Raw genomic sequence first — 14308 nt, 5'->3', positions numbered from 1 at the left:
CAGAGACGCTGCAAAATGATTTGAGTATTTAAGATAAACAGTTGAGTCCTGGTTTTACTATAGCATGTGGCTGTGTAACAACTAATGTTTGATGACTCTTTCTTACTATGAAGATGACAAGTCAGGACTTTAGTTTCCAGGAAACGAACATTCATGGCTTTATCCCCTCCTTGCTAGGGAGACAATAAAAGGAGGAACTGAATTCATTCCATCCATAAATTTCACTTTGCCTTGATTCCCAAAGAAATGAATGAGTTTTAAGCAGCAGTTGCTGAATGCTTCTTTGCTTTGTCCTGACATGAAGGCTATTTAAAAGGAAAATCAAGCCAGGGAAGTATTTAGGGGGAGGAGTACTGACACCTGCAAGTTACTTTGAAATGCATCAAAAAATAAGCCGGATTACTGGGTGGATAGATATGCAGATAAGTGATAAGGCAAGTATGGTAAAATATTAACGAAAAAAATCTAGGTGGTAGCTATAAGCATAGTCATGTAAAATTATTTTTTTTCCTTTTTTTTTCGGAGGAAGATTAGCTGTGAGCTAACATCTGCTGCCAATCCTCCTCTTTTTGCTGAGGAAGACTGGCCCTGAGCTAACATCCATGCCCATCTTCCTCAGCTTTCTATGTGGAATGCCTACCACAGCATGGGGTGCCAAGCAGTGTCATGTCTGCACCCAGGATCCGAACCGGCAAACCCCAGGCCGCCAAAGCGGAATGTGTGCACTTAACCGCTGCACCACCAGGCAGGCAGGCCCCTCGTGTAAAATTATTTTAACTCGCAACTTTATTATTAAAAATTATATAATAATACGGTGGGGGAAAACTGAGTCAGAGGTTTTTTTCTTGCCCTTTCTTCTAATAGTTAAAGATCGTTATCGGAAAGGATACAGAAAGAAAATAGCTTGGCTTAGGTCCTGGACACAAATGAAAAGTAAGAATTGCGTATGTGATTTTTTTTTTAAGGAACTCTTAAATCTATCTCTACCAGCCAACTGTTGTTTGATGCCAAAAATTCCACCATTAGAAACATGGTCTTTTGAGTTGAGGTTACTCTATAAAAACCTCCTGGGGTCCTTGGTGGACTACCAGATTAAACTCCATTAGTCATTAACGCTCAACAGCAAATAACACTTCCAAATAACATGTGACTAAAAAGCTTGGGATAAGGGAGACAGAAAAGAAAACCTAAGCCCTGAAGGTTTCAGTGGAGGAGTACAAGATGCTGAGAGAATGTCTGCAGAGGCATTAATGATCAACTTCACCTTCTTACAAGGTTACTTTGGGCCAACCCAAAGCCTGATTCATGTTTGCTGTTCTTGATTTCTAGATAAAAATTCTCCTAATCTCCAATGGCGGTGTCCTATTGCAATTTAAAAAGGCTTATGAACTGCCCTGCTATAACTCTTGCCTCTCGATACTAAGGACTCAAACCCAAATCTTGTCCCCAGAGGGGACACTTGGTACCATGGACTGTTCATCTATGGTTAGGCTTAAACTTTGACTTACCTTTCTTCTGTGGAGGGTAATGCTTTTATTTTTGTACAGTTATCTGTTTTTCTATCATCAGAGACACCCTTTTCTTAGCCTGGTTTCTTCAGAAAGCAGAACCTGAGGCAAGAGTTCATATGCTACTATTTTATTAGGGAGGGTACACCAAAGATCAGGAGTGAAGGACAAGGGAAGTGAGACAGAAAAGGAGACAGAACCAACACAAAGAACTGTACTGAGCTGGCCACGACTGAGCACAGCTGATCGTTTGATATCACAGGACCATCTGCCATGGAGCCACGTAAACAGTGTCTCAGGAAAGTCCCTCTATGGGAGAAAAGGGGAAGAATTTATCCCCTGCTCCCAAATCCCGTTGGTCAAAGGTTCACTCTATAGAGTTAATTCTCTTGCACACCCAGGTGTACACGTGTGAGGGTTGCTATGAATGTCTATGTCTTGGTATCAAAGAAATCCCAGAGTAACAGGCGAGTGAGGCACAGCATGGGTGTGAAGCAGAGCTCTGTCAGGTTGTGCCTTTGTGAGCTGCTTGCTGCAGTGACAGCTGGAGCAAGAGACTGAAACATCTAAAGTGGTGGATGAGAACGGTCTAATGTAGGCCACCACGTACCAAGCAGCCTGCTCGTGCCCTCTGTCATCTGACTCACCTAGTACACTCTGGAGCCTCTATTTTTCTGAGAACAAGATGCCCTCACTTTTCCCTGAAGGGGGAGGTCTGAGTGTAATCAGTTACAGAGTTTCCTTCAAGGTGGTGGCAGCTGAAATTTCCAAAAAGACCCAAGGCAAGAGAACTAGTGAAATAAGATGCAGTCCCCCAGGAGTAGCTTGTCCTAAGGACATAATTGACATCCACCACCCCCTCATCCACCTTAAATCCCGTTTAAGATTTCCATCCCTTGGCCAGCACTTTGCCACGGTTCTGCGCTGCCTGCCTAGTGGTACAACCAAGGTCTACATCCCCAAGGGGTCTGAGCTCTTCATTGCTTGGCCCTTGGGCTGTGATTGCTATAATTACCCATTTTCTATGGATGCATCAAAATATATCTTCAAGAACCCTGTGGATTTCAGACATACTTTTCCCTGCTCTCATTGTGCAGTGACCACAGTTCCTCATGGTATTCAGTACAGTAACTCTTTCTTTGCACCGGCACAAGGAGCCCAAAGTGACCCGCTGGGAGCTGCAGTTTCAAGTTCAGTGGAAACCTTACTGTGATCTCTGGACACAAGGCCTCTAAACCTGGAAAATTCTGTTTGTGGGGATAGAAAACACAAATTCTACAAGAAGCTTCCTGGGAATAATGATGAGAGAGGCCACGCCTCCTTCCGAGACCCACGTGTTCTATTCTAACTATTGGGGATATAACGCCATATAGTGGCTGACAGTTCAACAGACATGCTGCGTGCCCGGAGGAGAGGGCTCCGACTCTGCAACGTGTTTTCCCCAGGGTGTGACTCACCTGAGCTTCTCCCAGCCTAGTCCACGTTCTATTAGACTGGCTGCTTCTGGATGACAGGGGACATGGTGGATGCTGCAGTCAGTGCCTGCTGTCACACCTCTTTTGCTGTTGCTGTAAAATGGACCTTTTGGTCTTATGTAATGTTGCGAGGGCTACCACGTCGATATATCAGGCATTCTGAAAGAACTTGGATGGTTATGCTGGTGGAGGCACCACGGGAAGGGAAAGCAAACCCATAAGCAGAGTAGGTATCACTTCCAGTAGAGATGTATTGCTGCCCATCAGGGTAGAAGGGACCCATATAATTGCCCTGCCATGAAGTGACTGGAGGGTCTCATTGAAGAATGGTGCTATATCAAGGAATCAATGTCGCTCTCTGCTCTGGCAGTGCCAGTAGTTACAGCAGCCTTGGTAAGGGGGAGGCCCTACTTTTGGGCCTATGCACAGGCTCCTGCCTTGCTACCTTGGGCACTCTGTTTATGGGATCACTGCACAAACACTGGGGAGCTGAGGAGAGAAGCTGGTTTATATCCACAAGATGAGTCATCTGTCCCCCTGCTTGTTGAAATCCTCCTCTGTGGTGGATACTCTTTGGTGATCATTAATATGAGACACAAAGATCTGGACACTTTGTGCCCAGCCCCATAGGTCAAGCTACATGTGTCTTCTCCACACCTTCTTGCTCCATCTGAAGGGATAATCCTCCAAGAAACTGCATAAACTGCATCTCAAGGATTGTATATTGTATTGGGATGGGAGAAAAATATGGAAGAATTTCTCTACCAGTGGTGGAGAACTCCTGTTTCCCACTGGTCAAAGGTTCAAACCACAGGATTGTTAACTCTCTTGCATTTCTAGGCTGTTGCTCATGCACGGACACCCAGTGGGGTCCCATGCCTTTGTGTTAACAGGGAAGCCCCTGCAAAAAGGTGAACAGCTTGCAGTGAAGTTATGAGGCTAGACAGTGGCAAATGGCAGCTGTGTGAAGTCCACTGGCATCCACACAGAGCTGGTGACCACTGCAGCAGCTGGAACAAGACAAATGAGGCTGAGAATAACTGAAGTAGAAGGTAAGTGTTTGATACGCCTCTCAAAAGCACATTTCCAAAGGAGTATGACCAACTGTCTCCAGGCTACAGGGATCAATGGAGCCATTTTGTCCTTAATATGGAGATTTGCTGGCTCGTAGGACTCCATCTTTATTACTCCCTCTCCACAGCCTCTCATCCTGTAGGTGTTCTTGGAAGTCCAGGGGGATATCTCAAATGTGTTTGGGATGCCTTCTGGGCCCAAGCTCACTGTGACAATGCCTCTGCCCCTGCAGGCTGACAGCCCTGTTATTGCTGAGGCTCTGCTCTGGAGACAGCCTTTCAAAGTGCCTTGGCCAGCTAGCACACGGCCAAACGGAAAGGAAGTGGTGTTCTTCTGGTTATGCTCTCTTGTGGGGGTAGCCTCGTCCTGCAGTGGAGTTGTTTGGGCTTCGTGGTGTTACAGGGTTTGAGGACACTGCTTTTCCAGTTCTATTTATTCTTCTCTCTAGGGCTAGCATATAACACCAAGATAATTGGGCCAGGGTGGCTTCAGATAACAGCCTCCGTGCTGAACCAAGAGTCATTACTCCTTTTGATCCTTAAGTCCTTTGCTAAGCCCAGCTTGCTGTGCCAGAATTTTTCTTCCCTAAGGACAAGTTTTCTCCCAGGGACGGCACAGCTCTTGCAATTTAGTATTTGCTACATCTTTCTTCTCCAAATCCCTTTCCTCCAGTTTGCCAGAGGATTCAATTCAAGTTCTTTGTCCCGGAGGTTCCTGAGGACTCTTGTAAACCAGGACTACAGAGGGATGCAAGGTGCTGTCACCCAATTCCTCCCACCAGTCATGTCGGACCCTCAGCTCTGGCCCAACCCTTAGGGCTCCCTAATCCTTAGGAAAGGAGAACAGAGAAAACATCTCCTCACACACACACACACACACACACACACTATTGGGTTAGTGATTTAAAGATTTAAGTTGGCAGCCATTTTTTAAAAACTGTTAAATGTTTACAAAGCTTGAACCTGCACAGCATCCTTTCCCACTGTGTTCACTTTGATGATCACTTCCTTGTTGGGTTTTGGTACCCCTCAAGTTAAAACATTGGCGCTTTTGCAATACACAGAGACCAGGAGGCCTGATAACAGCCTCAGGGAAGCAGTGAAGTGTTTACAGGAAAACGTGCCATGGACATCCTCCATGCCCAGGGCTCCAGTCACCACCCACTCTCGCCATTTCTCAGGAGATGGAACTCAATGGATGATCCCAACACAAAGGGGATGCCTGTCGTCCCCTGTAAAGTTCTCAGGATCCTGGACCTTGTCTTTTCAGACTTTGGGTGGGAAGCTCCCCGTTATATTTCTGTTGCTCCTTGGACAAAGGAAGTGGAATCTTATGCCAGCCATGATTCAAGTTAGTCAGCACAAACTGGCTGACACAGTATTGAAGAAAGTGTTTTATATGATGTGGCAGGTAGGCACGCCCTGGGCTAGCTGCCTTCAGCTGAAAGACTCATGTAACTGCTCACTTCAAAATGCTTGTGCAGGTCAGATCCCGGGACCAATTCCAGGATGCTGCTAAGGCTGTTTCATTGGGCTGTCATTCTGGGGTGGCTTCTTATGTGCAACAGTCTGTTGTCATCTTCCCTTGGACAGCACTGGGAACACAGTTGGTGTTAAAAATGTTTATTAAATAACTGGGTGAAAGAATTAAGTGTAGAAATCATTACTTGAATTAAATGCCATGAGCTGGGAATCTGTACATTTTTTTTATATAATACAACAATTTTCCTTGTGGGAAACGGTTTTTGAAAGAGACCTGATATATCACCTATTTGAATGTTTGTCTAGCCATTGATCAACGTGGACTAACGCAGGGGCACAACTGCAAAGTGAGAGAATATATAGAGTAGCGTAGTTATGTCTTATTTGCTATTTCATTTGCACATACTTCTGTGCTTTATTTTTTTAATAGAGATATAAAAACTGAGGCCCAAGGAACATGTGACTTGCCCAAGGTCACAATTAGTTAGCAGCAGATCCTAGACCAGGGCCCAAAGGTCCTAACTCCCATTAGACATTGCCTCCTTTTCTCCCCGTTCAGCAACAAGGCCTTCTCCTTAGTGGTCTTTTTGCTCCCACATCACATGACCGTCTCCATCTCTAATTTTGAAGTCCACTGCGCCGGAGGTGAGCCGGTCTTGCTCTTTGAGAAAGGCCATTGAAAGCTTTATTAGACCACCAGATTTTAGCCATTTTCTTTCTTAATGACATCTCTGATGAACTGGTGGAAACATTGCTGTCTGAAAGATTTCCAAGTCAGCAGCCACCTCTTCACGTCACTAGCTATGCTAATTTCAGGAGACGTGACATTATGGAAACAATTTGGTTAGCAATGCCATGATTTTCTCTCCTCTTCCTCTTATCCTCTTATCTGTCTCACACACACATGCACACATACATGCACACACACACCTGATTATTTCCTGTACTCAAAGGGCTGCAAAGGAGCCTGAGAAGTTATCTAGTTTGTTTCCCTTAGACACGACCACACCCGTACGTCCAAGATATTAGGAAACCTGACTCTTTGGACAGATGACTCTGCCCTTAGAAGCGCCCTTTATTTTCTAACACCTCTCACTAAGAGTGAAGCCCATATGAGTACACACGCCACACAGACACAGGGTGGGCAGCCAAGGGAGCCAGAGCACCCCCACTGCCCCTGGAGACCAATGAAAGGCAGTGCAGATGGAGAAGGGTACAAAGGTACCCACAGCTCCATGTCTACACCCTTTATGCTGGGCTCTTTATCAGGGAGCTTTTCCTGGGAGACATGCTCCAATAGTCACCCCCTTCCAAATGGACACACCTGAGGTATGGCAGGCAGCCTGTTTCTGGTGCAAAATTCTCTGGGCTCATCATTGCACCTCCTTAGCAAGAAATCTTTCCTATCCTAACCCCATAGCAAAGGCCATTCCGATCACTTCTCGTTGACCACTGCAAAGATGAAAAGAGTAGGCGACCCCCTCTGTATCCCTCTTTTTTTTTTTTTTTTTTTTTTAAAGATTTTATTTTTTCCTTTTTCTCCCCAAAGCCCCCCGGTAGATAGTTGTGTATTCTCCGTTGTGGGTCCTTCTAGTTGTGGCATGTGGGACGCTGCCTCAGCGTGGTCTGACGAGCAGTGCCATGTCCACACCCAGGATTCGAACCGACGAAACACTGGGCCGCCTGCAGCGGAGCGCGCGAACTTAACCACTCGGCCACGGGGCCAGCCCCCCCTCTGTATCCCTCTTGACCCTTAGCTTTCTCCAGGCTTATTCATCATCCCATGAGAGGCACCTCTAGCCTCTTACTAGACGCTGGCAGCTACTGCTATGAAATCCACTGAACTGACTTTTACTGAGAGCATCCTATGTGCTGAGCTCTTAGTACATAAAGCCTGCACGTGAGAAACTTGTGATCAAAAGAGAAAGATGATATTATTGATGACGATGGTGATAATGATTAGTATATGCCAGGCCCTTTGCTAACTCACTTAATCCCTACATCAACCCTATTAAGTATTATTATCTACAATCTTTATTCATGAGGAAGCTGACACTCAGAGAGGTTAAGTGACTTGCCCAAGGCCACACAGCTAGTGACAGGGCCAGACAGCCTTTCTCCAAAGTCTGTGGTACATCACTGTGGAAAAGTAGACAATTTCAGTAAAAGATGCTAAGAACTCTAAAGGAGTATATACAAGATACCAGGGGAGCACAGAGAAGTCACCCAACAGTCTGAGGAATTACAGAAGACTTCTTGGAAGAGATGTTCTCTGAGTGACCTCAGACCCCCAATCTCTCAGCCAGAGGCAGGGTCACTAACGCAGTCACAAAGGTCGGTCACAGCCCCTGTCTCTGTGGAAGCCCGTTGAGCTTCTTCCCTCGTTTCCCTCCTCCACATCTTGGCTGGACGTGACCTGCCCAAAGTGTTGCTGGACCTGGTACCAGACCCTTATTCAGAGACAGCGTATCCTTCTTCTGCTTCTGCCCCTCCCCCTCCCCCAACTCAGTTGCTCAATTCGTGTACAGTCTAAAGCAAGTAAGAGAACTGGTTGCTGCCTCCCTTTCACCATTAAGTGGACCCGGGTGGCAGGCGAGGAGAATTAATGCATTGAATCCGAATATATCCGGGATGCAGTGACTCCATTACAAACTCATTGTGTCATCCCTGAACAATATACAGATTCTTTCCTTCTCTCCGAGAGCCCACAGCTGTGCTGCTTTGTGGACTCTTATCAGAGTTTTAATGAAGTGTGGTTGGTTTGAAGTACAGTCTGTCGGTTCTCATGAAAAGAATTAAATTTTGGTCTTGCACTGCATATTCAGCTCTAAAATGGGACTCAAGGCTCATTATTCAGAAAACAGTAATTTATTTTCATCCCCAAACATTAATTGTCCTGCTGTATTTTCACCTGATGGGATGATGAGCTCATTATCGAGAAGGGTTTGCCCACAAGAAACGACTGATGACAATGATCTAGAAACAGGTTGCTTAGAAAGAATTTGAAAGGGCCAGACATTGCAATGCTGAAGGGGTCTTTGGCTGGAAAAAAGGAAACTAATTACCATACACAATCCTAGTGACATTCCAAGGCAAAGCAATGCGGCCGCTGGGATGTTTGCAACATTTGTAAAAGGTCTCTGGCTGCATTTTTTTGTAGCAATAATCACTGATTACGAGCACAGGGCTGGGGAACAGCCCAAGGTCTTTTGGTCCCTCTGATCGTCAGTGAACCGGTACGTCAGATGGGCAAGACCACTCTCTCTCAGTTTAAAGATTGCCAATAGTTTTGATCTCAGGGGACTGGCACATAGTAGCTGCTCAATAAATATTTGTTGAATGAATAAACAAGTCTGAACATCAGTTCTGGCTTTCCTGGACCTCCCAGGAGTGATTTTCAGCCAAGCTTTCTATTGTAGCTTGCAAGAAGCAGTCTAATTTTCCCAACCGTGGCTCTGGAAGGTGCAGTGGGCATGGCTTAGAAGGGAAAAGAAAGAAAAGAAAGGAAGAAGGGAAAGAAGGAAGGGAAGGAGCGAGGGAAGGAAGGAAGGAAAAGAAAGAAAGAAAGGAAGGAGTGGACCTACCAGGAGGAGATGAGGAAAAGGGGGAGGAAACGGAGGGTGTAGGGAGGCAGGAGCAACAGAGGAGAACGTCAGAGGAGAGAAGGGTAGTGAGGTGGCCAGGCTGGAGGGAAGAGGAGGCAGCCAGGAGAGCAGGCATCTAGTAAAGCAGTTAATGGCCTGGTAGCAGCTTTAGACAGCTCTGGGTTAGTAAAAAACAAGTGGTACAACCTAGTAGTCTCAGTAAATAGGAGGCAGAAATAGCCCCCTGGGAAGAAACTGTATGTGTGGTGGTTTAGCAGGTTAGAGAGAGAGAGAGAGGGAAAGAGAGAAAGAGAGAAAGAAAGAAAGAAAGAGAGGGCCAGCTCCGTGGCTGAGTAGTAAGTTCATCCACTCCACTTCAGCAGCCTGGGGTTTGTGGGTTTGGATCCTGGACATGGACCTACACACTGCTCATCAAGCCATGTTGTGATGGCATCCCACATAGAACCGGAATGACCTACATCTAGGATATACAATTAAATACCGGGGCTTTGGGGAGAAAAAAAAAGAGGAAGATTGGCAACAGATGTTATCTCAGGGCCAATCTTCCTTACCAAAAAGAATACTTAAAAAAAGAGAGAGAGAGAGAGAAAGAAGGAAGGAAGGAAGAGGGAGAGAGAGAAAAATGGAGAAAAAACTCTCCCAGTTAAAAGAAATCTATAGTCTTCCTAGAACCATTGGTAAGTTCACTCTCACAGTGGTGGGAAAGGCAAAGGGACTTTTCTAGGGTGAGACCCTAAAACTGCCAAGCCCACAGGTCACAGCTGGTCGGGGGGAAATGAAGGCTGCTTATGCCAGAAAGCAGATCTGACTTATTCAGATAATCTAGACTCTTTCCTTGTGGGAAGTTTGGCTTGTTTCATTGCTTCCTATACTGCCCAAGGCCAAGATTATGGTTTTACTTGCCCTGCTTAGCAATTTAAAATGCTCATTATCAGCAAGTTCTTCATTCTGTCTAACCTACATCTTTCTTGCTTCAATACAGCATTCTTTTTTCCTCCCTCTCCAGCCTCAACAGAAGAGATTAATTAGCGCCTGTTTTCTGGACGGTACGTTCCTTCAGACTCTTTACTCTTAAGTCATTCATTAGCCATTTTCTCCCAAGGAAGGCTTTGAAAAATAACTGAATAGATAGTGAGACCGGGTTCTGCTGCCATTTCCTAACACATCCTAACACACAGCGTCATGGACCTGCTACGGGGGAGAATCACGATGAAAAAATTTCAGATTGGGAATTAATTGTGCCTTTCTTCAGCATTTAGCATAGATTATCACCCAACGATTAACTGCATAATCTTCCAACACTTTTTATAAGACTCACATGGGATGGGAATAATCACCTCCACACCAGAGAAGAAACTGGAACATGCCTTTCCCCAGCAGGTTATCAGCACGGCCATGAAAAACCCCCAGGGTCTGGACTTGAACTTTCTTGCCCTGCCCGCAGCCCAAACTATCCTTCATGTCTTCAAGTCAAAAGTCCAGAAAAATCTCAAGGAAAATCCGAGAGCCACAATCACAAAGGGGAGCTTGTTCCTGATCTCCCTGCCATTCGAACGCTGCCCTGGACCTCCCAGTTCATCCCCCCACCACACCAGGCTCCTCACCCTAAAATTCTTTCTCCAGAAAAAAGCCTTGCAGATAATGCTCTGGCCATTGAATTGGTTCATAACGACAACTTTCTCAAAATTTTCCATTAGGCATCAGCTGCTCTTTAAGTTAGAGTGAAGAGAAAGGTCATCATCTTTCTGGCTGCTTAAACTTGAGCATGACTCAGAAGAACAAACAGGGAAGAGATGGCGTTAATCCCCACATCATTTTTTGGTAGCCCGTGTCGTACTGCAAGCCCACATAACAAGATCCAGGACAGAAGTAAGTCTATCTTTCTTCACATGACTGGTTACCTTCTCAGAGACTCCCTAATCTCTCAGGATGTGCAGGTGGCTACAGAAAAGGCACCCATAATGGACAGAAACCCACCAGGCAAGACTGGCTTCCTCTGGGGCCAGGCAAGCAGATGGCCAACCCCATGTCAGAACAGAAGTTGTGGAGCTGAGACTGTGGGCAGGTCTTCTCGTGGTCAGAGAAAGCAGTGGGGACCGAGGGGAGATGACAAGGCCCTGTCCCCAGCCAACTCTCCCTCCCAGGTTCACAGCATCTGTGAAATTCCATCATTAGAGATCCCTTGCCCTTGTCTCCTGGGAGAAGACAGCAAACCACACACGGAATCATTAACAAGCCAGTGGGGATTTGTTCATCAGGTTATTCCTTCTGGAAGCAGGGCTGGAGGCAGCAGGAGCTCCCAGGTGCTCAAACAGACTCTTCCATTAGCAATGTGTCCCGAACCCCACCAAAGAGGATGCAGGTGGGAACTGTGCAAAGAGAGGGACCAGTCTTCTCTCTTGGTCCAGCCAGTGGGTTTAAAGATTCCATGACTCGTTTCTACTCACTGGCCTGCTGGGCTGGCACAGCTTTTGCACGCACACTCAGAACAGTGGTGCTCCAGAATGGACCCTCACAATCTGGATCTGCAGCCCTGGGTTTCCAGACCAGGGTTTTCCTGGGTATGATGTCAAATTAAGTCAATAGAATCCCAGCTTTGGTACCTTGGCAATTCTCTCTGATGACAAAGGTTTGGTTTTAAAAAAGAAAGAAAGGAAAGTTGATACCTGCCCAGCTACCTTTTGGGTGAGTGTTATAAAGCTACTTGTACCATGTTAGGTATTAGGAGAGCCCTGTCCACTCTGTCTTGAGAGGCTGCATGGACTGGGAGCCCCCTTTATACCCTAAATTACTAATAATACGGCATCCCATTGGCAGCATCCAAAACACAGGATGCGAACTCTCTCTTCTTGGTTTTAAGGCTGGAAATTCAGAAGTGATTTCAAATTTGATTGCATTGTTCTCATATTCTACAGATTTGGGGAGGCCAGCCTTCCATGACAGCATTTTCTTCTGTTAGCCCCTACCCTTGCTGGTCCGCGTTTCGAACTGAAGTAATCCCATCCTGAGCCATGGGATGTCTTCCTTCGTTTAAAAGAGCCAGTCTCCCAGCACTTAGCGGCAGGTGAACTCTAGGTTAAAGACAGCCATTTTCCTCCTCTTTGGCAGGTGTTATGATTTCCTTGGGATGTCCCCCACATGAAAATGGATCCTCAGTCTCTTGGTGGAATGCCTCCCAGATTTTGCTGTGTGAGTCAAGTGACATTTCCAACTAGGCAGGAGAAGAATAATGGAATGAGAAACACATGCATGATTCTCTTCATCTGCAACTAAGTTTTTCAAGGAATTGGACCGTTATTCTTCTGGCCATGGTATGTCTCAAACAGCTGCATTCACATTCTTTGTTTGGGGCAAGCTCTCACCATCTCAAGTGCCATGAGACATTAGGGAATTATCTGGGGCATTCTGGCAAAATCTCACTGATGTCTGAATCATCTCGGTTAATTTAGGAACAGGCTAGAATTTTACCTGGATACTCCACATTCTGTTTTACTTTGAAAACCTGTCTTTTTAGATTAAGTGAAGTCTTACAAATCTCTCTCACATAGATAACCTGTGCCAACGTGGTCATATTATGAAGTTGAGAAGGGATTAGATTTTTGGTTCTTTAACTGTACCTTCTTCTCAGTTTCGATCCTATTTTAGGAAAGATGGAAGTCGCATATCTTCTTTTATGCTCATTATTTCCACTCCAAAATGAAAAAGGAATGAGTTAATGACCAAACATTTTTGATCATCTCTGTCTCAGAATATTCTGTGTAGGTCTCTCCAGAGAGGACAGAGGCTGTGTTGATTCTGTCTGCGAAAGACTGAGACAAGTAGCTTTAAATAATGCATAGCTTTTCAATCTATTAAGGAGGCGGCTGTGTGGTTGTTTGTCACACTTCAATGGCTGAGAATTGGTAGGAACTGACATTCAAATGACACCAACATGAGGGCACAGGATGGAAAGGAGTAGCTTGGGTGGTGGCAGTGCCAAAATGATGACTTATTCCACAATTGCGTCCCTGTCCCAGCATATGCAACGTTTCTCTTGGTATTGCCACTCATTTCCATTATGCTCTATTTTTCAAACCAGAACACATGCCTGCCTGCTCCCAAGGACTGCATAGCCACGTGCCCGGTACTGGGAGCCAAGGAATAAGCAAGTCCATCTTCCAGCAATATGAATTTTTTCCCCAAAGATTAGGGGTTTGGAACATATAAAACAATTTAACCAGTAATTTAAATAATTTTATACTAAAAGCAATATATTATGGAGTAGAGTATAATATTCTAATGTATTTTTAACAAAAAAGGGGAGAGTGCAACCAACTTTTCCAACTTCCATGAGCATTCTGCTAAATGCCAGGCTTCCAGGGGGTGGCATATCCTCGCTCCTGCAGGTAGGACACATGGCGGAAACATTTGGGAAGCACGTCGTGTTGTATCTAACAGATTACTTGCCACATCAGTGTCCCTCCTGAGGCTGGCCAGCAGCTGAGGTTTGTTGGACGGGGCTGACCCAGGCACGCTGCTGTATGGCTGCCCGACGCCTTGGCTCAAAGGAGCCATTCCACCCCTCTTGCTCTAAATAAATCCCCACTGTCTGCCCGTTGCTATTGCTTCTCACTTGACAGTAGTTATGAGGCCATTAGTAGAAAACAAGAATCTGCTCTTTCCCCATCTGCATATTGGACAAGTCCTACACTATTTAGCTTGTGAGGCCTGATAAGAAGCCAGCACAATCTGCCCATTGACTGCTGGCCTTCTTTCCAGTCCCAAGTACCAGAGTCTCCTGGCTTAGACTCTTATTTTGCATGTCTCTAGCTGTCCCCAATTGAATGCTTTTCAGTCGCACCTGCATGGCACTTGTAAGAGGAGAGAAAGGGCTCCCTTTGAGCTAATTCCAACTCCCGGCCCTCACACTTGTTTCACTCTTGTGTGTCCCGGGGATCTCTAATTTGAGGCCTAAACATGTTTAAAGAATGCTGTTTTCATGTGCCCACAATGCACTGTTTATTTTGACCCATACTCCTAGGAACAGGCCAAAGAAGAAGGCCAGGCAGCAATGATGGGCTCTTCCTCTTCCTTCTTCATGACGGCTCTGAGGTCAGCGACGCCTGTGTCCAGGCCTTCAGGGAGGGTTCAGAATAATCTCCTCTGGATTTAGCATTTTAAATATC

The sequence above is a fragment of the Equus przewalskii genome, chromosome 1 (assembly GCF_037783145.1).
Source record: "Equus przewalskii isolate Varuska chromosome 1, EquPr2, whole genome shotgun sequence".
NCBI lineage: Eukaryota > Metazoa > Chordata > Mammalia > Perissodactyla > Equidae > Equus > Equus przewalskii.
This window is presented reverse-complemented; position numbering follows the sequence as displayed.